The 27,595-nt window shown below is 41.8% G+C and overlaps 1 long non-coding RNA gene across 2 annotated transcripts; it reads right to left on the bottom strand.

Moving 5' to 3' along the window:
- Positions 1 to 8,623: 8,623 nt before the first annotated feature.
- LOC147024854 (uncharacterized) lies at positions 8,624 to 27,006 on the bottom strand. Of its 2 annotated transcripts, none has more exons than XR_015058839.1 (3): positions 26,914 to 27,006; positions 26,043 to 26,136; positions 8,624 to 9,309 (listed from the first exon to the last, which is right to left on the bottom strand). It is a non-coding gene; the product is annotated as an uncharacterized LOC147024854 (long non-coding RNA). The 2 variants fall into 2 exon arrangements; XR_015058840.1 differs by lacking the exon at positions 8,624 to 9,309 and adding an exon at positions 21,169 to 21,544.
- Positions 27,007 to 27,595: the final 589 nt, after the last annotated feature.

Genomic DNA, 27,595 nt, shown 5'->3' with positions numbered 1-27,595 from the left:
GAGAGCTGAGGGGCATGCACTTATACCTCTGAGCTGTCTCGCCTGGGTTAAAATCTTGACTCAACTATAAACTATCATCCTGGTGTTTCGTGAGCAAGGCAATTTATCAATGTATGTACTATCTCTGGGATGGATGTTAAACTGGGCGTCCCATCTTCGAGCATAAGTTGGTGGATGTTAAAGATCCCACGGTGTCTTTCAAAAAGAGGAGGTGTGTTATTGGAGAGTGGAGAAAGATGGCTGATGGTAGAGGGTGGTGACAGAGTGTTGTGGACAGTCGAGTGGTAGATCTGTACTAGTTGGCCTCACCCCATATAAAGAGATTGTGAGGGAGAACACATCTATCTATATTATTAAAGGAGCCGTGTCTGTCTGTTTGTCATACTTTAACTTCAGAACTGTTAACGGATTTAAATGAAACCAATGATGGTGGTTTCAGGGAACTCCCAGGAAGGTTTGTGATGCAAAAAAAACAAAAAATAAAGGATTGTTTATTGATGGGTACATGGACACATGTGGTGAAATGGCAAATGCCAACTTGCGACGCTGGTTATCCCAACACAGAGGGCAGGATCTTCCAGGAGTCATTTATTTTGTTCTTGCCCAATAAATTAGCCATCACAGCAAAGATTTGTATTCCCATCAGCAAAGGTCTTCTCTTCTTCTTTCGGTTGCTCCCGTTAGGGGTCGCCACAGCGGATCATCCGTTATGATCCGCATACTGATTTGGCATAGGTTTTACGCCGGATGCCCTTCCTGACGCAACCCTGGTCACCTCTTACGACACAGGGATAAGAATTGGGGTTCGCCATGATTCGCGGCTACCCTACACTCTCTCATAGCGCGGCCCAGCACAGAGCTCCCGTCCTCAAGCGATCCTCCAACCCAAGCCTCCGAGGAGCCAGATTACAGGCGCATGCCACTATGCCCGGTTCCATCAGCAAAGGTATGGGTCTCATGCAAGTTGTATCCATCAATGAACCTCTTCTATTGAGGCCATCCTGAAGCCAATTTTATCGTTTCACATTGGAACTGCATTATTCCTAATTTTTATGGAGGATTCCTAAAGATAAACATTTCATGACTGGTAATCAATGAAACGGAAGATCACATGCTGCATTAGAGTCATCAGAAGGAACCCAAAATAAGTAAAGGAAAAGATGCAGTTATCAGGAGGAACCTGGATCAGATTTGGGTGTCAGCAGCTACTCCACTACCCTCAAACCCATCCAGGCACAGCCAAGTGAGTCTTACAGAAAAAATTCTGCAATAATTCTATTCTCCTTGGACATATAGATAAAGAAAGAGAAAAATAAAGCGTAAAAGATGTGAAAGAAAAGAAAAAGCAAGAATTAGAATGAATAAAGAGGATTGTGAAAAAATTAGAAAGAAATGTGGAAGGAACAAAGAAAAAAAGATGTCAGGAAGGACCCAGATCAATATATTTCAACAGTTACTCCCCAGGTTTAACACAACACCAGGTACAAGTGACCAGAGGTCCATCAGCAAGGAAGTAGAGTACACACAGCATCAGGACATGGTAGAAACAGAAGACCAAGTTCTGCATTGGAGTCATCAGGAGGAACCAGAAGAAGTAAAGAGCAAAAATGGAGTCATCAGGAGGAACCTGGACAGGAGTTGGGTTTCAGCCACTACTTCACAGCCCTCAACTCATACCTGTGCTCGTGAAAGTGCCGAAGTAAAATATCATATTGAAAGCTGTCAATCCTGCTTTACTAAGCACATGCAGTTAGGTAGGACTCCCTGAATCACTTTCATGCCTTTGCACTTAAAAAAAATGCATTGTGATTTATCTCAACTCTCTCATGATTTAAGTTCATAACATAACGTTTTTTTTTTTTTTTCGAGCCAATGCTACATAGGCTCGTGAACACTTTGATAACTATATGGGTGTCCCATTAATTATATGGTTTGAAATGTTATCATATGTTCATTCATAACCTCAATAAATCTTCAAACGCCTTCACATTTTCCTACAGCTACGACTCCATGAGCAATCGTGTATAATTATCCTTTATAGTTGAAGATGGCCATTCACAAACATAGGAACATCTGCGTGCATGGATTTGTATATAGTGTAGGAGATTCAGCCTGCACAGCAAGTACACTCTGAGATAGCAGGCAGTGTAATGTGGTGTCAAGGGATATCCGAGAAGTCCAAACCAGTTATCTGCAGTTTCAGCAGGAATTTGTATTTTGGCTAGAATGTTGGCAACAAATCCACTTTTTGCCAAAGGCAGCATGGGATCTTTGATGTCCAGCAATTCATGTTGGTTAATGTCCACCAATTAATGCTAGTAGATGGGTCCCCAGCTTACCATCTGACGATCGACACTTTTTTTGCTGTACACTCATGTGCTCTGCCCGCAAAGCACTGATCTGATATTTTATATTCGGATCGAGAATCAAACCCTGATGAGAACGCCATTAAGTGTGCTACTTGTGCACTATTATAATTATTACATTGGACACAATACTTGTATTGCATATAAGACAGAGACGAGAAGACATTATATATGAATTACCAATACAGACAAGGGATAAATGTACATAGTAATGGATATAAATGTGGGCCCCAAGATCATGAGCGTTGAGAAACCAAAGAAGTCAACTCCTTCAAAAGCTTGATTAAAAATCTTTGTTTCACAACAAATGTATTGCTAATTCACAATGATCCCAGACCTATTAGGTGATGATACATTCAATGCAAGGAATTGTGGAATACATTTGAGGGTCACGGGTCAGTTGTGCGAATATGGTGGATGTAAGACTACTACTACTACTACTTCTTCTTCTTCTTCTTCTTCTTCTTCTTCTTCTTCTTCTTCTTCTTCTTCTTCTTCTTCTTCTTCTTCTTCTTCTTCTTCTTCTTCTTCTTCTTCTTCTTCTTCTTCTTCTTCTTCTTCTTCTTCTTCTTCTTCTTCTTCTTCTTCTTCTTCTTCTTCTTCTTCTTCTTCTTCTTCTTCTTCTTCTTCTTCTTCTTCTTCTTCTTCTTCTTCTTCTTCTTCTTCTTCTTCTTCTTCTTCTTCTTCTTCTTCTTCTTCTTCTTCTTCTTCTTCTTCTTCTTCTTCTTCTTCTTCTTCTTCTTCTTCTTCTTCTTCTTCTTCTTCCGGCTGCTCCCATTCGGGGTCGCCACAGCGGATCATCCGTATGATCCGCATAGTGATTTGGCACATGTTTTATACCGGATGCCCTTCCTGACGCAACCCTGGTCGCCTCTTACGACACAGGGATATGGTACACCTATTTTAACCGGGGTATACACCGGCCCAGTACACTGGTACTCATTTCGCTGACCTCGGAAGGATGACAGGCTGAGTCAACCCCCTGGTGTATTAATTCAGTGGCCCAACGGGGCTTGAACTCAGGACTGGATGTAAGACTTGTTCAGGGGACATATCTCAATGGTGCTATTTTAATGTGCCTGCAACAAGCCAGACGATCTGCCAAGATTTTTGTGTTGTAGGACGGAATTCTCCACCACTAAATTGTCCAAAATAAGGTAAGTCCAAAGGTAATTGACAATTTTTTTCCAATTGTTTTCGCATTTCTTTGTACTGGGCGTCATAGTGAATGTCCTTATGTAATCTTTCTGAAATTTTTGCTCCATTTTTTGGACTTGTTTTTATTATCCATTAGTTAGTGCCATTTTTTCTATTATTCCTAAGATGGCCATTTTGGATTTCAAAATGGTGGCCCAAATTTTACATTTTTGGTCATATCTTTGCAGCCAGACGACATAAAAGGATTATTTTTTTTTTCATTACATTTATGCCTGCATACTTTCATCACAACTAAAATATTCTGTACTTTTATATTTGGATACTACATTAAAATTACCTATATATTTACATTGATTATATTTGTTGTTTAATGTTGTGTTATTGTGCATTATCAAAGAAGTGATGTCCTAACATAGTTGTTTTTTTCCTTCAGGTAATTCAATCTTCAATGTTACTGCATGATGGCATCTGCAGAAGAAGAGCCCCCAACTAGAATATAATGCACAAGTTATGAACTGTGTTTGTTTTGTCAAGAAGGAACCAAATAATTATTAGTTGACCCAAGCCATGCAAACTTTAGTAGTGCATCATATGAAACATTTTTGAACTGACATGCAACACGTGACATCGAACCTGTGACCCAAACATCCAATCCAGAAGCAAATCCACCCTCCAATCCCAATCTCTTTATTAAATCGCTTGCATTATTATAGTCTGGTTTAAGAAAGCCAGGAGGTTTGTAAACCAATTACACATAAGTAGAGTGCAAGTCTTTCCACAGTTATATATTATGTCGATACACTCATTAAAATTTTGTAAGTAGAAATCAGTGTTTTGATAGAACTGTGTTAGAAAATGTTTCTATTGCTCTATATAAAATAAGTTTGTCCCTTTTGGAGTTCATTCAATGTTTGTATAAATAATTTACACATAACATAGGCTATACGTGCTTGCTATTGGCGCAGTGGTTAGGGTGGTGGGTGTGGGATCTTAGGATCCTGAATTCAAATCCCACTCAGATGTTTAATTAATACCAGGTGGGGTTGACACTGCCTGTCATCCTTCTGAGGTTGGCAAAATGAGTGCCAGCTTGCTGGAATCCTATGTTGGAGTGGTGACTTGTCCAGGATTGTGCTTAATAGCCCAGGAGACTGCTTAGGCAGCACCAATGCTCTGCACAGAGTATGGTCCCAAGGGATGGATGGATAGCCTACATGCTTTTATACCTGTAAGTAGTGAGACATGAAACATAAAAACTTGTTGTTTATAGGTGTTAAATTGCATGAAATCCTATATTTTGGAATGTTTCATTGCTCTGATATCAATTAAGATCCAATGAGATTACTTATACCAGAAAATGTATAAATTGTTGAAAAAATTATCATTTTATGTATTATTGCCATAACAATATGACCAGAAACATTAAATTGTGGCCACCATCTTGAACTCCAAGATGGCCGCCTTAGGAGTGATAGAAAAAATATGGCACCAACCCTTTTTTGATTCCTTACGGCTTAGGGTATAACGATTAAAAAGAACATTTGTGCCAAAAATGGAGCAAAAATTCAAAAATCCCAAATAGTCTGACATAGTGCAACACACAAACAAAGACAACACTGAAGAACATTCCCCTTTTTTTGACTTTATTTATTTTTCGAATCGATCAACATTTCTTGTTCAGTCCATCTTTTATCCATTGGATGAGCACTGTGGAACCTTCAACATTCACCAACTAATGCCAACAGATGGGACACCCAGCTTAACGTCCATCCAAGAGACAGCTCACACCCTGACTATGAAACACCATTTTGACCGTTTATAGCTGGGTCGGGATTCAATCCAGACTAGATAGCTTAGAGGCGAATGTGCATACCTCTAGGCCATCCTGCTGGCCTAAACTCCAGAAAATATGCACGATATTGCTGCCTCATGTACTAAGCACAGGGAAAGTTGTTGTTGTTGCTTTGGTTGTTCTTTTTAGTGCTTGGTTTGGTTGTTTATTGTGTTTGATAACGTCACTCCTGCACTAGCTAAGTTCTTGGGGAAAATAATAATAAAAACCAATGTCACCACGCAGGGTGACCCGTATCTTGCCAAAAGGTGACCATGTGTGACTTCTTTAAGGTCACACTGAGGTGAACAGAGCTGCTATCCGCCAGGAGCGACTCCTTGAGGAATATCTGCCTACGAGAGATTCCGATGAGAATCGTTCTACAGAGTAACCATGAAAAATATGCATTTGCTTCATAACGTCACCAAATGACATCATAATGTCTCAAACTTGACATATCTAGAAAGCACTCATCGAGGTGTTCAATTTGAGGCACTACACGATATGGTTCCTAAAACTTGAAAATTTGACCTTGGGGTCAAATATGTTTGACCTCAGGCGCTAACCATGAAGGCCAAGGCCAATCGCCACCAAAAACTAATCAGCCGAGCGCCAGACCATATACTATATTCCCATAAAGTTTGGAGATGATTCGATTAAAATTACTCAAAAAATAAGGGTTTCGTCGACCTCCATGATTTACCGCAGTGACCTTGACCTTTGACCTTGACCTTTGACCTTGACCTTTATGTGTGCTGAAGGGTATTGTAATAATACTACGATATGTGTACCCACAAGAGTTTCCGATGAGAATTGTGCTCTACAGAGTGATATAAAGGTGAAAAATCCAATGATTACAGCCAAACAAACAAAATTACCAAGTAACAGATCTTGCAAAAACTTCGTTTTGGAAAGATAATAATATAATGAACATTACTCAATGACAAACAAGAGAGTTAATCGAACACCTTACCCTGTGCGGTCTTGAGAAAAAGGACATGGGAAGTGTCTTTTCAAATATTGCTTTGCTTTTCCGAGCATGATCTATATGAGCTTTATTCATGAACTTTGAATAACAAGGGCGATGGTAACCAATACAAAGCAGATGGATCAATCCAGAGCTGAACCTCCTGCAAACTCTTTGTGGAGAAATTGATGACTTTGGAATGATCTTTGAGAAAAAAATGCACGAAGCAAACATCTTTTGAACAATGTTAGCTCTGTGTGCAGAACAAACTGCATTGCTAAGCACCACCATTTTGTCTGATTCTCACTGTTACTCAGAGAGCATGGCAAATTTGTTTGGGCGATATGGCTTATGCTTTGCGTGAGTACTACGAAATGAAGGGTTTTTTGGAAGTAAGTGCAAACAAGGCAATTTGTGTTATACATTGTTCAATTATACAGTTTATTCTGAAATAAAATTTAAAAAGTGTTGAAGACTGGAGAAAAAAAACAAACAAAGCAAACCATTGAATTTCAAGTTTACCACCATTGATGCACTTTCTTTTACACGACCTTATTTAAAATGTAACATTAGTTCTTCATACCTGTTGTTAGTGTCCTTCATGACGTCCTGTAAAACAATAAGTTTCCTGTTTGGAATGATTTTTTTAAATTTTGTTTGATTGCCAGACTGAAATACAGATTGAAGCAATTGCTCCACCACGAGTGTGTGCACTCTCTGGATGAGACTCCATAGAATTTTCCAAGTTCAGTGTTAAAGTTCTGCTCAACTGCAGGTTCGTGTTCTGATTCATGTTCTCCAATATTCCATAATATAAAATTCAATTGAAATTAAGTTGTTCCTCGATCATAGACTGACATCTGTTCGATAGATAGAGTGAACAAATTGCTTATAACCCCGTTTTGCGCTCTGCATGAGGGGTAATAACCCCTCGAAACTTGCAGCACAACTTTCCTCCAAGCTTTCAATAGCCCTATATTTAATTAATTTCGTGACGTCTGTCCTCGTATATCAGAATTACGGATTATGAGAAGCCCCCTAATCCTGTCTCTGTCTATAGCATTCCATTGGCCATGAAGATATGGAGGAAAATGCTTGTCTTGTGTTCAAATCCACTACTGTCAAGCCAATTTTTCATTCGCCAGAAAGTCTACAACCCGAAAAGGTATTTTATCATCAAGCGTTTTCATGAAAATTTGCAACTTGTTCATCTTGGCTGAACTCAGACTTGTTAGTTCATTATAAATAAGGGCATTGTCAATTCAACTCCTACTTTGGTATCACCAAATTAAATTACATACTGGTACTCCTCTTTGTACAGTGAGACCTGCATTTCTCATCTAGTTGTAATAGTAAAGAGCGAACCGGCCATCATAAAGAGTTTTAGTTGATTTCTCCATCAGGGCTCAATGGATTTTGTTGATAACAAATCAAAAAAATTCTACATTTTGTTGTTCATTGTATCAAGTTGAAATTCATTCATTAAGTTGCATTGTCCACTAAAAATTATCTTTGTAATGATGAAATAAATGAGTGTGTTTTGAAATATTTTGAAATAAATGAAATAAATGAGTTGGGGGATTCTACCCCAACTTTCAGACTATCCTTCATGTAATATCCTTCAGAAGAGGCAGTCAATATAATGCAAACACACAATTGTCTGCATACGTGAAACTGGAGAGGATGTTATTGGGATGCTTAATATCTTCAGTCTTGAGGCTCTTATGTCTGTGAAGCCCAAACATACAATTCGCTTTCGGCATTCTGGCCAATCACCGAAGTATAAAGATGAAAAAAAATCCGAAAAAGGAGACAAATTGAAGAGAAAACCCAATTAAATGAACAAATCCCTCGTTATTTTTACACATTTTTCGTGTTTACAAAATGTAGTTGGGAACGCTACCCTCTGCTGTGGTGTAGTTGGTATAGATCTGTGGATGGTTTTTCCAGAGTATTGTATCACATTTGCTTTGGAACCACCACAATCCCCTCCAACCTTTGTCCCTTCCCATTTGGAAACGTTTTTTTTTTTCTTCTTCTTCTGAGGACTCCTTCACAGTGTCACGGAAAGGGCGACATTAGTATTTTTCTCGAACACAATGCTCAGTGGTACATTTCCACCAGGGTACCACAAACCATTACCACCAATTATTGTGTTTCATAATTTGCTCGTTCATCCTCCTTTAAAAATAAAGACAAAAAGATCAGCTTGTACACCTCATAAAGTTAATGGATTTTATCTGTGTGCTTGCACTACATGTACAAACTTGTTGTACACACGAAGTACATTATCGGAGTTGTGTTACCAATGTACAGTGCATATTATAAAGTGTGGGAGGATGTTAATTAAGACAAAGTGCAGAGAATGAATGGGGAGGGGTGCAATATGCATTTATTAAATATATTATCCCAAGTATTATATATTGTTGTATTGCTGAAAGAAATCACAGAAATATCTTTAAAAACAAAGAACATAAAACAATGGTGTACCTAACATAACGAGCTGTCAGAAAAGTCCACACATAATGGCAATTGTCAATATTGAAACAAAAGCTCCGATAAACAGGCATATTGAGATACCACATTCATTCTCATTCTTCAGAACCTTTCAGAAGGACAACATGGCTGATATAAAAACATAACAAAAACGAGACATTGGCAGACACTTTTCTCCTGTTGTCCATATAAAAGAGCCATCCCTCTTTCTCATGTTCAGCCTGAAATGGAGCTCGTGAGTTCTTGCAACTCCGCCACCTTTCACACGCCCTGTTCCGAGGCAGCTCTTGACACTGTCGTCACAGGAAGACCGGCGAGCGGTGAGAGATGATGACCAGGTCAAACCTTGGCTCTGGCTTACTACCTCTCACCCTCCTAAGCCATACACAAAGCCAGGAAGGAAGACCACCAATAGCTGACCACACCCCTGGGGTGCAGTCCTTAACCACTTCACTGTGACCCCCTTCCCTCTTGGATGCACACCCAGGAGCCTGGAGCAATAAGAGATAGACAAGTTTTGAATTCTATCAATGATAATTCTTTTTGAAGTCTTAATTTTTCAGCAACAAGCTGGATTAACCACAGACGCTCTGTGTCGTTTTTTCCCATTGTGTTGCTATCTCTTCAAACTCCAATTTCCGTATGTTATCATGTGATCTCTTGAGATAACTTGCACTTGGGTCACTTGCACGTTTTGTTATTGCACAATTTTTCCCCAATGTATATTACTTAAAAAGAACCTCATGGGTATAAGTAAACTTGCTCATGATAAATTGGCAGTGCAACCAGTGTAAATAATAATAATGATGATAATAATTATATATATATATATATATATATATATATATATATATATATATATATATATATATATATATATATTATGTTCCTCAATTCTTGATTGCAAAGTATACAGTATAAAGCCAGAGTTCTGTTAATTGCATGGATTATAAAAATCTTATTGGATTATTATTGGTTGTTTATATTCAGAGGTTTTGGCACTTCAATGCACAGAAGTGTAACATCTATACCAGTGATCTTCACGATTGTTTTAGAGGAGGGCCACTTTTGTCGATAAGACATCAGTGTGAGAGCCACCACATCGCCTGCAGGACTCCATAATGGCAGCTATCAGGCCCTGCCTCCACATACTCTTCTTCGTTGTGGTTCACTGGGCTGCAAGAATCATTGTTTGTATACCGCAACCTTATCCTGATGTAGTTATGTTACTTTTATGCTTTGCGTTGGAACACTCATTTGAAACCATTGGGTCAACTTGATGGCATTTCTGGTGGATTGTGATGGTGTGTTTTCAAATTTGTGTATTATCGGCCACACATCAGGGGCTGCACTTTAGATTCTAGACTATAAAAGTGAATTTGTATATTTGTTTATATATGCTTCAAAAACTTAAAAAAAACTACTGAACCAAATGCAACCAAATTTTGAATGTTGCCTAAACGTACCCCAAGTATTATTTCTGTCTGGGTACCATTTCTGGGGGAAGAGTTTCAGGGTCGGGAGAAGACGCCAATTATCTCGATGCAAATGTGTATCGTATAGCGCCACATAGTGGTAGCCAGTATTACAAGTAATCTTATGTAAAGCAAGTTTAAACAAGTGAATATGATTTACTGTGATGTTGAAATCTGTGTGAGAAAAATTCGAAATTTTCAAAATATTTCATTTCACTCATTTTAAGATCTGGTGACTGAAAAGGCCATGGCATATGGATAACAACAGTGTCCTGCTCATAAAACCGTTGGGCAACCACACTTGCTCTGTCGATGGGGTCAAGGGGGGGAGGGGGGAGGAGGTCTCCTCTTGCAACAATGCTAGACAGCCAGGCCTGTGCAGCATTTTTATAAATGATCTGAAGCATGCTGAGAAGGCATTTGCTTAATTAACACTTTGGCCACACCTGTGTGGAAGCCGTTGTTTGGTGTCCCTCATTTACTCAGGTGTTTCCATTTTTTTGTCCATTTCCTGTATATATCATTTTTGGCTCTATCTCTGAATGGTGAAGAATCACTTAGAAAATTCTTGTATCTAGATCTTCACCAAAACCTAATCAATTTGTCAGTGGCAGACACTCAATCTGTCCAATAAGTTTTGTCTGAATTTGTCCATAACTTTTTGAGATATCCTGCTCACAGACAGACAGACAAAACGGACAGGGGTGAAAACATAACCTCCATCCACTTTCGGTGGCAGAGGTAACAATGCAGTATGCATGCATTCATCAAGCACATATTCGCACATTATCTTTCAGGTTAATTGCGAGATCTGGGAAAGTATTGTTGGCCCAATTCATTGAAGAACTATTTGGCTATAGATCTGACATTTGACTGGAGATGATGAGAGCAATTATTTGAAATTTAGCCAGAGTGCCAGTAATAACTTGCTTATTTAACGTTGAAAATTTCAAGTGGGATATTTAACATCGAATAGCAATCAATGTGAGTTTTGGATAGGGCCCAGCCAAGGAAAAACTACAATTTTTTTTCCTGTCAAAGTTTTCTCAGTGGTTCTGTCTTCCTGAACCTATGCCCTTTGATATCATCTTGGGGGGGGGGGGCACCCAGGATTTGGCGTACAATCCAAGATGGCTTCCAAAATCCAAAATGGCCACCAAATTAACTCAAATAGAATTTCTGAAGCTTCTCTTTGCCCCATCAATTAACCTTAAGTGTATAATATGGGGTTTCTCAGTGGTTCTGTCTTCCTGAACCTATGCCCTTTGATATCAGCTTGGGGGGGGGGGAGGGGGACCCAGGATTTGGCCGACAATCCAAGATGGCTTCCAAAATCCAAAATGGCCACCAAATTAACTCAAATAGAATTTCTGAAGCTTCTCTTTGCCCCATCAATTAACCTTAAGTGTATAATATGGGGTTTACATGGAAAAGGAAGTTGATTTTGTGGTCTAGAATACTCATCTGAGCTTTATTATCATGCAAATATTCAAATTGAGCTCACAACAGGTAAAATAAAACATGTCAACAGGTAACATAAAACATGAGATATTCAAGTTCACTGGATTGTCTTAGCAGTTTTTCCTTCGCTGGGTCATGTCGATTATATACTCTTCTTGTCTAAGTTTATTGTAATTTAAGAACGAATTTATTAATTTGTACAAGTGTATTTTTTCAGAATCAGCACAATGGTGGATGACCCCCTTTTTTGAGTGCAGGGGCAGAGGACAGAAGAAGGTGCCTGCTTTGCATTGAATATATCAAGGACAAGGAGGACATCTCAAATGTAACAATAGCTGGACTAGAAACTCTCCAAACACTTGCTGACAGATCGTTGAGTGTCGATAAGAGTTTGTGTTCTCAGTCTCCCTATATTTAATTCCAATTAGCTGCGCCAAGACTGTTCAGCCACCGCAAGGATATGTTTGTTCACGAAGGGTGCCAAATCACATTTCTAAATCCAAGAAGATAACTTGACCAAAGCATTCTCGAGACCGATTCGTCATAAGATTTCGCAGAGGGAACGTACAAAATGGCCTCTTGAAGTGAGGGAGTTCCTTCATCTGCTGCATACCCACAAAAACACTGTCATGTCTGGTTAGGCATTTGAGCATGCACCAGAGCAGCGCATCGCTCTGTCCACTTTTTGCCGGTACTCCAGGGGCCTCTGTCTGGCCATCCACCAGGAAGATTCCTGGCCCGTCCCCATGTCCTTGAGATGCCGATCAACCTTCTGTAACCACGAGGCACATGGTCAGTCCATTGGCCACCTACATTCACAAGGCTCCCTTGCTGAGAGAGTCTGATAAGCAGGATCAGCATCAGGAAAATGAGCCACATCTCCATACAGCTGCAGCCGATGCTCACGGACAATACAGGTAACAAATCTCATCTAAGTCTCTCTTGGCAACTGCTTGTTGGACATAAAATTTCATCAGTCGCCAAGGATGTGTCGAAGAGGCCTACTACTGAAGGGGTTAGGTCTCCATCTCAGATCCTTGGTCATAGTCCAAGTCTCACATCTGTAGAGTAAGACTGGAAGCACCAAGGACTTAAAGACTCATACTTTTGTCCTCCTGCATAGGTACCAACAGCACCACACCCCATCCATGACTCCCTAGACCCAACCCAGACATCGATTGACCTCTGGCTCACAACATGCAGAAACAAGAATATCACTGCTGAGGGAAATGAATCTCTCCATGACCTCAACATCCTCACCACAAACAGGTACAGAGAGGATATCAGCATCCAAGATGTCATTGAAAGCCTGGATCTTAGTTTTGACCCAGGAAACCCGTGATCCTAGTGGCTCCGACTCCTCATTCAGCACCTCGAGGGCCCCCAAAAGGATCTCCAGAGTCTCTGCAAAGATGACTGCATCCTCTGCGAAATCAAGGTCAGAGATCCTGACATTCCCAAAGAATGCACCACAACTTGATCTCTCCTACATCCTCCCCAGAATCCAGTCCATACAAGCAAGGAAAAGTGTGGGAGCCAGTACACAACCCTGCCAAACTCCTTGGGCATGGTAACCATCAGAGCGACCAGACCAGTAGTAGGTGTAACTACCTGCCATGATCTCACCACCATCCGGTGTCTGAACCTCAGAGAGTGCTGCAATACTGATGTTCAAACACTGGAACTCAGATGATAGTAGAGACAGGTGAGCATTCTCTCTTAAGGGTAGGACATTCCAGGCACCCACCCGAAGCAACTGCCTCAGGGCAACCCAAGAAGACCGCCATCTGGTGGACGACACCTCAGCACCACCGCGACACACATCACCACAAATCCGACCCAGGATGGTTACCCCATGCTTTTCCTCCTTTCATCAAAGAATGGGAGTCATGAAGACTTTGCCCTAATCCCATCATCCAGTGAGCTGCTCCACGAAGGGCAGCTGCACAGGAGGTACTCCCACTGAGTGGGTTTTCAGTTTTCTTTGCAGTTTTTTTTCATGGGTTTTGTGGAATGAAGTGTTTTATGGTGGCCAGAGTTCAAATCCTGCCACCAACCTCCGAGAAAGAGGTGCCCAACTGCAGCAGGACATCTGCAGACACAGTTGGGCACCAGATTATGGATGGCCGTTGGATCACAAGGAGCTCCTCCACCCTTTGACAGGTTTTGTTTTTAGTCCTGCTGGGTGTCCATATTCATGCACCCTCCTCACCAGTAACCCTGGTTGGGGAGACGGTTTAGTTGCCAACAACCTGACCATGAATCAGGTTTGTACAGGTTTACATTGAACCTGCAGCTCGTCATAGATCTGATCTGGCCTGAACTGAAAATAAACAACAACAACAAAACACTGTGCTGTATCTATAATGCTCCTTGCTGGTCGTTAGATCCCAGGAGATCCAAAATATCCTTGGCTATGTCACAGTCTCGAGAACGCTTTGGTCAAGTCATCAATTCAGAGTCCATGGCCTTGAAGTGTAGCTGCTGAAAACAAGAGGGGATTTACTACACCAGGGAGCACTACGAGCTGGCTACCAACCAAATGGCAATCAATGGAATACTCAAATTTCTCAATCAGCTTTTGCTTTAGGATAAATGTTTTATTTATTGGTGGGTCATTAAGGTTATTATCTTCACTTATCTCTTTCACATCTTCAAACAACTTTGTCAAAAAATTGGCTTCCTGATCCTTCATCACTTTAAAGTGAAATTGCTGGGGGGGAAAAAAAATGTCAATAACTTCTGACCCTAACTCATCCTTCTTGACATCATGTGCAGTTGGGTTCTTTTTTTATCATAAACATTGGTGAAGTTAATGTAACATGTCTTGTCGTAGTAATTAAGATCAAGGGCAAATACATCAGATGATGCTCCACTAAGTAATACATCCAAACACTTTGCTGCAGGAGGGTACTTGTTGTCCTCATCATTGACTTTCACGTCCATTTGACTTTTAATTTTGCTGAAAGTATTTTCTTCTGAGAATCTCCCAAGGTCATCATTGTTATATTGTTTACTGTTCACCCTTCTCTCCAAATTACAGATGTAACAGATGCACTTCTTCTGTATCGATTCCATGGGGACGCTATATGGTTTACTGTTTACTCCACTGGACTCAGGAACAGATTCTAAAATGGATCGCTTGGGTTGACTGCACTGAGTTTCCTTTTGTTTCACTTTCCTTTCACAAAATTGTTTTGATTTTGAAATGTGATTTGGCACCCTTTGTGAACAAACATATCCTTGTGGTGGCTGGACAATCTTGGCATAGCTAATTGGAATTCAGCAGAGGGAGGCTGAGAACAGAAAGCCTTATTGATGCTTAACCATCAAGCATAAAATTTACAATCGAGGTTGTGCTGTGGTTGGAGCTGTGTGTTGGAATGTGTTTATTTTTCAGGTATGCAATAAGTATTGATGGGCTGAGAGTGTGTCTTGCGAGAGGTGAGTATTGCTGAAGAAGGCACACCGGGCCCTGGAAAGTCTGTTGGTCAGGGTAGGCCTTGAGCTAATGGTGGGCATGCTAAATTTGTGTATGGGTCCGGGTACCCACGGAGAAGGGACGCAGAACACCAATTGCCATTGAGGGCGTTGGGAGGGGGGGTGAGGGGAGGGAGCCGGGAGAACTCCCCCCATAATTTGGAATTGAGTGGGTTAACACAGAAGCGGCCTCAGCGTGTCGACGTTGCCATTGTGTGAGTACGCAGGTGCAGACCAGCTAATGGAGTCACACTGCCTAGCCAGGAAATTGTACGGAGGCATGGATGAAAACGGAGCTTAAGGCCTGAACCAGAGAAAGCACCAATGTGCGTAGTGACAGGTTAATCAGGTTGTAAGGACCACATCGTTTAAAGCGACATATTTGAAAGTCCTGGGGAAGTTTGATGATTGATGTGATAAGGGATTGAGTCAAAGTTTGTTGTAATTTGTGTTTTTATACACCAAGGACTTTTGCATACCCTATATAAATTTTCCATACCCCAAAGCAAAATCAAAGGGAGAAGAAGCTCTTTGTGAGCCAACGGCCATTCATTTATAGTGTCAAGCTGTGTCTGCGGACATCCTCCTGCAGTTGGGTTACTTTTTTCAGGAAGTTGGTGGCAGGATTTGCACTCCGGCCACGGGAAAGCCCTTAACTCCACAGAACAAACGAAAAATACAAAGAAAACTGAAAACCCACTCCATGGGAGTACCTGCTGTGCAGCTGCCCTTCGCAAGGCAGCTCACCATTTTACAAGATTGGGACGAAGCCTTGGAGACCCCCACTCTTTGATGAAAGGAGACCCCCACTCCTTGATGTTGCCGGTGGATGTCTTGGAGCTCACCGCAGGGCAAAGAAGAATTTTGTCTCTCAAGGGACACTTGATACTATTGACCAGAGTCGCAGGGCCAGGCTGAATGGCAGAGCTGAGCTGTTCAGGGAGCTGAGGCGTAAAACTGTACGTGCACTGAGGGTGGACAAGGATGCATATGTGCGAGGAATCTGTGAGGGGGTAGAGCATCACCTGTGGACAGGTGATTCTTGCCCCACTTACAGGGGAATTCGCGCATTGCGTTCATCCAAGCCCATCCCTCGGAGCACAGCAGTTCGAGCAGAGGGTGATAGGCTCTTGACAGAGGAGTCTGAAGTGAAGGCCCGCTGGGCCGGTTACTTTGAGCGGTTGTACTAGGCTGATCCCCCAGCTGTCGAGTTGGACGTCAAGGGTGTTACAATACCTGTTGCTGACCCTCGAATCAACTGTGGTCCACCTTCGCTTGTGGAAACACAGGCTGTGGTGAATTGGTTGAAACGGGGCAAAGCTCCAGGGATCTGTGGCATCCATGCTGAACTTCTCAAGGCTGGTGGAAATGCTGCACTCGTGTCGTTGCATGCAGTTTTGTGCTCTGCCTGGAACACAGGCATCATCCCAACTGATTGGAAGAGGGGCCTTGTTGTCCCTCTCTGGAAAGGGAAGAGTGATCGCCAAGACTGCAACAACTACCGAGGGGTGACGCTGCTCTCAGTGCTGGGAAAGGTCTTTGCTTGGATCATTCTTGATAGGGTTCACCACCATCTGCTTGAGCACCAGCGTCCAGAGCAGTCAGGCTTTACACCAAAGAGGTCAACGATTGACTGTATCCTTGCCCTTCGTGTCCTCACTGAACGCAGACGAGAGTTTTGGCAGGGGCTGCTTGCAGCCGATGTTGATCTCTATAAAGCGTTCGATTCAGTGAATCGGGATGCCCTCTGGAGGATTCTTAGTCTTTGTTGGGTGCCACCGAAACTGATCAATCTGATGTCTAAACTATACTTTGGTACTGAGAGTGCTGTGAGATGTGGTGATACCATCTCCGACTTATTTCCAGTTGTTAGTGGAGTACATCAGGGGTGTGTACTGGCCCCCACACTTTTCAGCGGTTGTATGTCCTGGATTCTGGGGAGGATGTCAGAGAGATCAAGCTGTGCTGCATCGTTTGGGAATGTCAAGATCAATGACCTTGATTTCGCATATGATGCAGTCATCTTTGCGTGGACTCTGGATAGCCTTTTGGGGACCCTGGGGGTGCTGAATGGGGAGTCACAGCTGCTGGGATTATGGGTTTCCTGGGTCAAAACTAAGATCCAGGCTTTTAATGACATATTGGGTGCTGCGGTCTTTGATGTACCTGTTTGTGGTGAGGATGTTGAGGCCATTGAGAGATTCACTTACCTTGTCAGTGATATTCATGTCTCTGCTCGCTGTGAGACAGAGGTCAATAGACGTCTGTTTTCAGCCTGGGGAGTCATGGATTCACTGGATCATGGGGCGTGGCACTGTCAGTACCTGTGCAGGAGGACGAAAGTCCAAGTCTTCAGGTCCTTGGTGCTTCCAGTCTTGCTCTATGGATGCGAGACTTGGTCTCTGACCAAGGATCTGAGATGGAGACTTAATTCCTTTGGTACCAGGTCTCTTCAGAGAATCTTTGGCTATTACTGGTTGGACTTTGTGTCCACCAAGCAGTTGCTGAGAGAGACTCAAATGAGATTTGTTACCTGCATAGTCCGTGAGCGTCAGCTGCGGCTGTATGGACATGTGGCTCATTTTCCGGATGCTCATCCTGCTCACCAGATTCTCTCAGAGCGTCGAGGCCAAGAAATGGCCATGTGGTCCCACCTGAGTTTCGTTTTTTTTTCGCATAACCTCCCACTTAGCACTGTCTTCAACAGTGAAGGACCATTTGATGGCCAACAGTTGCCCAGAAGAGGGCCGCTGAAGAGCGTTGATTTTTTTATTTTAATTTGTGTACCAGGGACCGAACCACTGCAAATGTGTAAATAATTGAAAAAAGTTTAAGCCTTCCGGTATGTGTTTCGGTAGAGACTTGCATTTACAACTGTCTCGTGTGAATGTGCTCCAGTAAAGGAACTCAACGCATTAGTTTTCATTATTTTCAAAGGCAGGACATGTGTGCATTGTCACACACTCAAGAAATAGGTGAGGTAAACTGTGTTAGAGGGAACTACACCTAACATGTGCTCAAGAGTTGGTAGACTCAGTACAAGTTAAGGAATGGAAAGGGGGTAATGTGACTGTTTTGGAAATGTACACTAGGTCAATTATATGTACTAGTGTGGGCCTGTAGGTGCAAAAAAAAAAATAAAACTGGATTGGGGCATTGTTTCAATTATATCGGACCAACCGTGTCATAAACGGCCATAACTTGGGAAACACTTGGGAAACAAATGAAACTGATGAAGAACGATATCAAATTTGAAAAGGCACTTTTTTTTTTTTTTTTTTTTTTTTTTTTTTTTATACCTTGGTCGAGGCTCGTATGAGAGCTAACACACAACTCACAGCAAGGAGGCATGAGACAAGAGGGGCGGGAGTGGAAGGGACAAAACATTGGGGAACAGACACAGGTGAACTGTGGAAGGGAGAGGGATGGGGATGGGACGGGGAACATGGCGAGGGGAAGATGGACATTAAAGGGACTTTCAGGAAGGAAAGCAGGAGAATTGAAGGAAGTGGGCTTGGGTGGATTATCGGGGGTAGAAAAGATCGAGGATTTGGATGGGGGAAGATAAGAGGTGGTGGTGAACAGCTGTTTTGAAAGCCTGAAGGGAAGAATGGGAAAGAATAGAGTGAGGAAGTTTATTCCAAAGGCGGGAAAAAGAGGAATGAAAGAGTGAAGATGAGCAGTGATTCGTGATTTTGGTAGTTTTACCAGAAGGGGGTTGTTGGCGGACCTTGAGCGCCCTGTGGAAATGTGGTTGGGACAAATCGCAGAGAGAGCAGGGGGGGCAAGGCTGGAGAGGAGTCGGTAGAAGACAGAAAGACCACCGACCAACCTGCGGTGATTGAGTGAGAGGCCCAAAGACTCAGCTTCATTGCGGGAGATGCCAATGATCTTAAAAGCCCTGGTTTCGACAGCGTGAAGTCGAGAAAGGTGGGAGGCAGGAGCACCAGCCCAGAGGGGAGAGCAGTACTCCATCAGGCTACGGACAAAAGCTTTGTAAGTGGTCAGGAGCTCAAGAGGGCCGAGGAAGGACTTTGCACGACGGAGGATTCCCAGTCGGCGACTGGCTTTTGAGGAAAGGTTGGAAATGTGACTTTCCCAGGAAAGGTCCCCCAGCATACTCAGGCCCCCAGCGTCAATTGTGACATCACATCAAAAAAAAATTTCTTTTTCATTGTGACGTCAATAGTGACGTCATAGCACCGTATCCTGACATTGGTTGATAAATAAATGGCCTTAACTTGGGAACCGCTTGTCCGATTAATATCAAACCTTGAAAAGGCACATACTCAGGTCCCCAGCGATATTCCTAGCAAGTTTCAATTCGATCGGACCAGTGGTTGTCGAGAAACAGCAGCCGCAGACAGACATACAGACAGACAGACAGACACACAGAGATTGCTGGATTTATAGATAAGATTATATATATATATATATATATATATATATATATATATATATATATATATATATATATATATATATATATATATATATATATATATTCTCAATGTCAGTGTCATATCTTGCAAAAAAAAAAAAATTGCACGTGCAACCTGCTGGTATTTTAAAAACAATAATAAATAGCCACATTAGCATTTTTGCAGTTCTTTTCCTTTTTATTTTTTAAATTCTCTGATGTTTTTTTGTTGATCTACTCCTGATTCAAATTCAAATTCAAAGTCACTGGCAGAACGGGGCTCTCGAACCTGGTGCAGCCTTTCCGGTGAGAGTACCGGGGAGCGTGTGTTGAGTTAAGCTCAGTTCAGTGAATAATTACGAGGGAAAATGGAGTGAAGACGGGGTCAGGAGCTTGTGTGTGCGTGCTTGGACCCCTCAGACCCCCTCGGAAGGCGCAACTTAAGCCACATGGCCAGGTCTGAGCACAGAGCGACTGCGGCGAGCACTGGGCATGGCTCCCCAAGCGCAATAAAGTAGCCCTGGCGCTGCGTGCTTCCTGCCAAGAGTCAGGCAAGCACTCCCAGATGGCGGCAGCAGCAGCAGCAGCAGCAGCAGACCTGCACGCCTGCCGGCTTGTCGAGCTCCAGGACGTGCGTGTGTGTTTGCATGAACACGAAGCCGGTGGAGGTAATGGAGAAGTACAGCTCGGCCTGGTTGTGATATTGGTTGAGGAGTGGTTGCAAATGATTGGTAGATTTGTGGCTGTCAGAGCAAGAGACGAAGACCCAGGGTGAAGCCAATCCTTTGATTGATGAAGAGACCATTTGCACTGATTAGCATCATCATTAATAGTTGGCCGTGCCAGAGCGTCGAGGCACGTGCTGAGCCTCAGACCCTCCTCCCCCCTCACCGCCCGCACTCTCGCCGTGCCTGCCCAGTCTCACGGATCTGGCTTTATGGGGTTTGAATCTTTCTCACGCTTGAGTGCCAGCAAGTCAAACGGAAAAATGAAGTATGTGCAAAAAAAAAAATACCTGTGAAACGAATATATTCTTGATCACCTTTTTGAGTTTGAAAGGGGTGCGTTCTCCCTCCTTCTTGCCATTTTTGACTTGTAATTGCGTTCAAATTCAAGCATATTGGTTCAACGTAAATATGGCAGATTGATAGGTCAGTTGCTAGCACGTTCACATCTCATCTGGGTGAGTAATACAGACGTAATCCAACTGAGCATTGGCGCTCGTGCTGTATCGGGGAGCATGCTATCATTCATGATCCTGCCTCCCCATCTGCTTGCACTCGTTTATGGACGTTAAGAACCCTCCACTAGCTTTTCTAAAGAGGTAGACCTTTTGGCTGATAGCCCCGCCAAATTTCAAATTTTGTTGGGTGTCTGTCTTCTACAGTCTTGGCGGAAGGCACTGCATCCGTGCCGAGCTGCACCGCATAATGTTAAACCTAGGACGACTGGAAAAATGAAGACGAAACCACCAAATGTCTTCTTCAACCATCAAATTTATTTTGCAACCACCATCTAACCACAAAATATTCAACATTAATTTCTGTGTTGCACGTAAGACAGAAGAAAGATGTAGCAAGGTGGGGGGGGGGGCGTTGCTTGCCCATAAGGACGATGAGGGTTCATTACATTTGTGCCAAATCAGGTTTCAACTGAAAACAATTGCGAAATTAGTCATCCTACTAACACTTGAAGTGTTACTCTTTTTCTCAGATCATGTGTGACCTTCAATACCCACAAGTAAAGCCATAGCAGCATCGACAGTCAGATTAACAAAACACTGGTTGTAAGAATAATGGATGGTATGAACAGGACGTTGATTGAGGTATGCTCACCGCATCACCGTGGGTACCAAGGAGAAGTTGACTTTTCGGGCATTGATCTTTGATCCTGTTTTGCACCGACGAAGGGGGTATTGCACGAAACATCAGCTTCACATGGCAGTTGGCTTTCCTCATACAACATCTCATTGATTTAATCTATTGTTATACCGATCCACTGATCACCTTCACCCAGAAAGAATAGTTCTTCATTCCCAAAAATCTGGTTATGGTTGTGAACATTCAGATAAAAGAGGAAGCACTACCAACCAGTTGTGCACAGTAGGCAATTGGCTTGCTCGCTGAGCAGCTAAACAAGATGGTGGTACCTTCCTTTTTTGAAGCCGGATGAACATCCTTTGAAAGGATAGCGTAAGTTTTAATGAGACACTTTTTGAAGCACCACGACAGTTGGTTTGCAGTTGGATCCTACTTTGCCAGGAATCTAACATAGACAATACAACCCTTAAGCAAGGACAGTGTGCTACTTCTGACGTATTCTGTCAGTACCAATATTAACACGATAGTGGTAATTTTCAATGCATGAAAATCTATACTTATTCCATTGTGGGATAATCATTCTTCAACTGGCTTTCAGGAATTTCAGCTCTTTAGAATTATCTTTTGAGAGAAAAAAAAGAAATCGCTTTTCATTGAGTGAGCACTCATGATGAATGATGTTTTCTTGCTGCGTGAGCAGTCAAGGCTCATGGAAGGAATATCAGATTCCATCTCTGCGAATTTCTTATATCCCAAGTGTCCTTCAGGCACCGCAATGACGCTTGCAGCCTTGGACTTTTGAGCTTCTAAAGTTGTCAGCCAATAATATATATGATATTCAGTCCAGATAACTCCCTTGTGCAGTTGTTATAGTTCAAAGCTTCACCCTGGGTTTGAATTATTAAAACTGACAGCTTGTGTATTAAACACATTGCCCACAAAGCCGGCGTCAGCATCACCTTTCGCATCTTGGAGCTCTGCAAATTAGTGATATTAGGAAGGTGCATCCCGAGCAGAGGATTGGGTTTTAGTGCATGGTCTCTGGGCACTTGTGCGGATAGAACTTGGTGGTAGTGCGGGGGGCTAGAATAGCCTCAACAGATGTTGAGATGGTACAAGACTTCAGAGACAAATTTATAGCTGTCGTCGAGAGCTTTGTTTACTCTCTCCATGTTCGGTATTAGTAATTCGTTTTTCGTTGACTCGCTGTCAACAACAATCAATTTTAACTGGTTGTGCAGTGATTTATGCTTTCAAGTCATGTAGTATTAAATCCAGGACATCCAGGTGAGTTTCTGTGACATCTAAGCAAGGAAGGAATTTTCGAAAGGGCAATCCACACAAGTCATCTGTAAAAGTTCAGTACACTGAAGATATAAATTATTTAAACGTTGCACCATTGACTAAACTTGCTGTTAATGAAATTCAGTACTACAGTATTCCATATCTCTCTCAAACACACACACACACACACACACACACACACACACACACACACACACACACACACACACACACACACACACACACACACACACACACACACACACACAATGTAATAAAGTGAGCCCAATTTGTAGACTTGCTGATGTAGTTTCTCCACCAAAAATATTTCGGCCAAAAACGTACATAAATATTTTGGACAAAGAAAGAAAAAAAATTAAGTGATGCCACCCACATACATCATGATGATTTCAGTGATGATTTAAGTATATCCTCACAAATAAATAAATAAAAAAACCACAAAAGCAACAAATGTTTTGAGGGTTGAATTTTTTTTTTTTTTTTTTGTCATGGCATGTTCAAATGTGCTCATATGTCCGTGGAACTCCAGGACTCCACAAACAAGTTTGCCAGTGGAAGTCAAAGTTAATTTGTTTTGCGAAAACAACATGGGTGTAAAATGAGCGTGTAAATTGGCCACGACGCTCTTCCACAAATGATTACAGACAAGCTTTACATCGGCAGGAATTGCTTTAATAACGTCTGTGGCCACCAATGACCCAGATACAAGTTTGTGCATTGGGATGTTTTTTTTGTGTTTGCAAACAATTCAGATAATACAGCTGTCACTGTGCGATTTTTATTTATTTATTGATTTATTTAATTTTCATAATCTCTCACTCATGGTGGGGTTTGTACATAAATCACATGCAGGGTGAGGATGCCGGGAGACATTACTGTACTTTTTCATGAATTGTAAGGACGTTGTTTGACAATGGACAAACATACTGTGTATTTAACTCCACCACCGAGGGTGGACGGAGGTTATGTTTTCACCTCTGTCTGTCTGTCTGTCTGTGAACAGTATATCTCAAAAAGTTATGGATAGATTCGGCCGAAAATTGGTGAACAGATTGGGTGTGTAACATGGATAAAATTATTTGATTGTGGTGTAGATCCAGATCTGGCTACTAGAATTTGTTTAATTTTTTAAGTGATTCTTCACCATTGAGGGATTGAGCAAAAATCGATATCTGGTATGGCATGATATTTCAAAAAGTTGTGGATGGATTCGAATGAAAAGTGGTGGATGATTTGGGTTAGTGACACGAACAAGGTGATTCGATTTTGTAAGTCCGGATCCAGATCTGTCCAATCGGTGGGATATGAAATGTAAACTGTTCAGCCTGGCGGAAGTACGTGCACTACTGAGTCCCATTTTAGTTTAACCTGGGTTCCCCCGCATCACGAGTAAGGCATTCAGATGGAAACACTCTTTTGATATAGTTGATCAGACACGATGGACGGACTTGATGACCACAGACACACTTCTCTATGATAGTACAAGCATATTTCATCACGTTTAAGCCTGGAGATTGTGCAGGCCAGTCCATCCCAAGTAATGTGCTCCTGAAGTGCAGTGTGTCATCAACATGTGCATGGCTTGGATGTGCATTGTAATCCTTAACAATGAAGTTCAGACCTTAATATTAGGGCAGATGTGTGACGACAGACATTATAAATGAATTCCTGTCTCAGACACCAGTCCTAGCAACCCTCTGAATAATGACAATATCAGTTTGTCAGCCAAATTGAATGCCAGACAATACCATCAGACTGTCCCCACCACCAAACCGACTATGCTACATAATGATACAATTAGGAAATCTCCCAGGTCATTTACAGACTCGAGCACATCCATTGTTGAAGTATAAACAGAATTTAGCCTCAACATTCAAAAGAACATGACACCAACCGTTTACATTGCTATTGTAATGCCATGTTGCCCATTGGTGAGTGCTGCCGTAGACGGAGCTTTATTAGAGGGATTTGGAGCAGTCGCCTTCTGGACCTCATCCCACTGGCTTGGTCTGTTCCAAACTACTGTATGGGTTGGAATTTGAGATTGATTGCTCTTTGCAGGTAATTCTGTGGAGATGCTGTTGAAAAGCAGTTCCCTCTGGCAAGAGTGATAATGTACCGATCCTCACGATGGGTTCAACGCTTCCACAATTTGAGGTCTCCACATGAACTGTCCATTCTGACAGTACCTTGTCAAGTTCCACAGGTGAGGATAATTGTAACATTACATGTTCTACATCCAATTTACTAATATGGCTTCTTTCCTTGATACTGGGTGTGCAGAAACGTGACAAAGAGAGTTCTGAACTGTCGACCCATCATTTACTTCGAATTTTAAAAATTGCTGATTAATTTTTTTGCAAGGAGTATAGTATTATAATTTTGGGCTGTGCACGGTATTTTTATATGGCTCGCCAAATGTATTATATTTTGTTCCCCACAAATTGGACTGAGTGTTAATCTTGGGCGTGCTTTGGGACATTTTAACATGTATTTGGATCATCTACCTTAAGGCTGGTTAAAACTGACCATTGGTCATGCTGGCCGACTGGTGGTATAGTTCATATCGAGGCAGAGGGTGCAGAGCATGAGAAGAGAGAATTTAAGTGGATGTGCTGGCGAGAGGAGTGATATTCAGAGAGAGAGATAGGAACTATCAGAGTAGGATCATGGCATTATCATAATAATGATTATAATAATAATTGGATTTATATAGCACCTTTTGCCTATGGATGCAAGGTGCTGAAAGAAAGAGAAAGCGAGAGAAAGGGGGATAAGGGGGAGCGAGGGTGAAAGGGTAAATGGGGGTGCTGCTGGTAAGGTGCTCAATACACAATATAATTTTGAAAGAAAAATTACAATCACACAGCCATTCCCTCATCATGAGATGCAGGAAAAATCTTAATGACTACAACACAACCAATAAACAGGTCATGATTAACTCAATATAAACATTCAAATACATTCTGGGAAAGATTTCAGTCTCATTAGAAAAGAGGAAAATAAAACCAGTTGACAATACAAGGAGCTTTTTCTATTAGAACAAAGCAAAGGAGAGGGGTCTGGACCCTTGAGCTATCGCTCCCCTCGTATCTCCCTCTGATAGATATGATGAGGACAAGTCTGATAACCAAGGAGAATTAGAATGCCTTCTGTCTTTTGTCTGTCTATCTAAAAATGTCAGTTTATGAAAAAGGAGCAGCTTGATTTAAATTTAACGCTATATTTAGAGCAGGAATCGGACCATGAATCGGAAAACCAACCTGTTGTTTAGCAGTACTTTGGCTCTGAATTCGTCCCAATCGCACATGTGCAGAGAGGAGTGAGATAAAAAAAAATTTCCATCTGTTTGCCTACCTGGCAGTGAAACAAAATTGAAAATCATTCCAAACAGGAAACTTACTGTTTTTATGGACATCATAAAATGCAAACACCAGGCATGAATAAGTCATTAAATAAGGTGGTGTAAAATAATCTGTATCAACAGCGGTAAACTTCCAAAAAATGTCTTGTTCTATAACCTTTAAAATCTTAAATTTATTTCAATTGAATAAATATACTTGAACACTGCAGAACACAAATCGCCATATTGACACTTTCAAAATCCTTTCGTTTAGCAGTCGCTGGACAAAATGTTACAGCATTTTACGTCATCTCAAGCAATCAAATTTGAATCTCGCAAACCCCACCCATGTAGTTTTTTTTTGTTTTGGTGATGGAGGTACCAAAGCTCCAACTCGGTCTCAAAATCCAACTCAGAGGTTGGACATTGTTGAGCTAATCAGGGCATGAATTTGGAATTTGGAATTTGGCTTGAGTGTTGACGACAACTTGTCTCCTCTTTATTGAGACACTGGGATATGAACATTCACCAGCAGTTAATATACAAACAGATGGGTCCCCAGCTTCCAGTCACATCAGACAATTTGTCATGGAGCTTTCTTCCTATGAAGCACCAGTCTAACAGTTTATAGTCGGGTCAAGGATCAAAACCAGACTCTTAAAACTCAAAACATTTTATTACATAATATAAAAAAAACAAAACTTAAACAAAAAAGCTTGAGCAACAAAAAATATTCAATTACACATCCAACCTCCCATTGCACATACTGATAAAGTAAGGACTTACTTTACCTGGATAATAAATCAGATATGTTGATCTCCAGAATGCTTCACATAAATGTATTGGAGCAGCTGCTTTCGATAGCATCCCATCACTGCCTGAAAAGACATAGATACCTTCCTCAATGCTAAAATGCAAAAAAAACCTTTCAAAGACCCAAATCTAACAGCATAAACAGTTGTGCCACAGCGAGGTATGAAGATTTTTCAAAGCAGCAGTCTGTAAATCACAAAAGCTCAATGTCAAAGACAATGCTGGGTCCAGACATAAAATCCGCATCGCTCTGTCTGTTTTCTACACCAACCCAGCAAAGGGGCAGTAACAAAAGATGTGCATCGCTGTATATGATAAAGATTAGTACCAAAAGTACTCCACTAGAAATGGAAAAAGGGGTTGTCACATGTCTATTGACCAAAACACAAGAGCATGCCTCTGCAAACAAAATTCTAACAGCAGGCACTAAGTCTGCCAAAAAACACACACTGCTCAATGCCCACCAAAAAGACTCGTGAGGTAAGGTGGTCAAACAAAATGGCTCTATCAAGTTCAAAAAATGCCAAGGCCTATTGGCACAGCCAATTAAACATCAAAGCATCCCATATAAAGCCAGCAGAATCAGGAACCAACCTCCCACCCAGCGAGCCGACACATCTGGGAGGTCCACACACGCTGGAATAATAGGAGAGAAACTGG

The sequence above is a fragment of the Eptatretus burgeri genome, chromosome 6 (assembly GCF_056783735.1).
Source record: "Eptatretus burgeri isolate ZD-2024b chromosome 6, Ebu_testis_v1, whole genome shotgun sequence".
Classification (NCBI taxonomy): Eukaryota; Metazoa; Chordata; class Myxini; order Myxiniformes; family Myxinidae; genus Eptatretus; species Eptatretus burgeri.
This window is presented reverse-complemented; position numbering and strand designations above follow the sequence as displayed.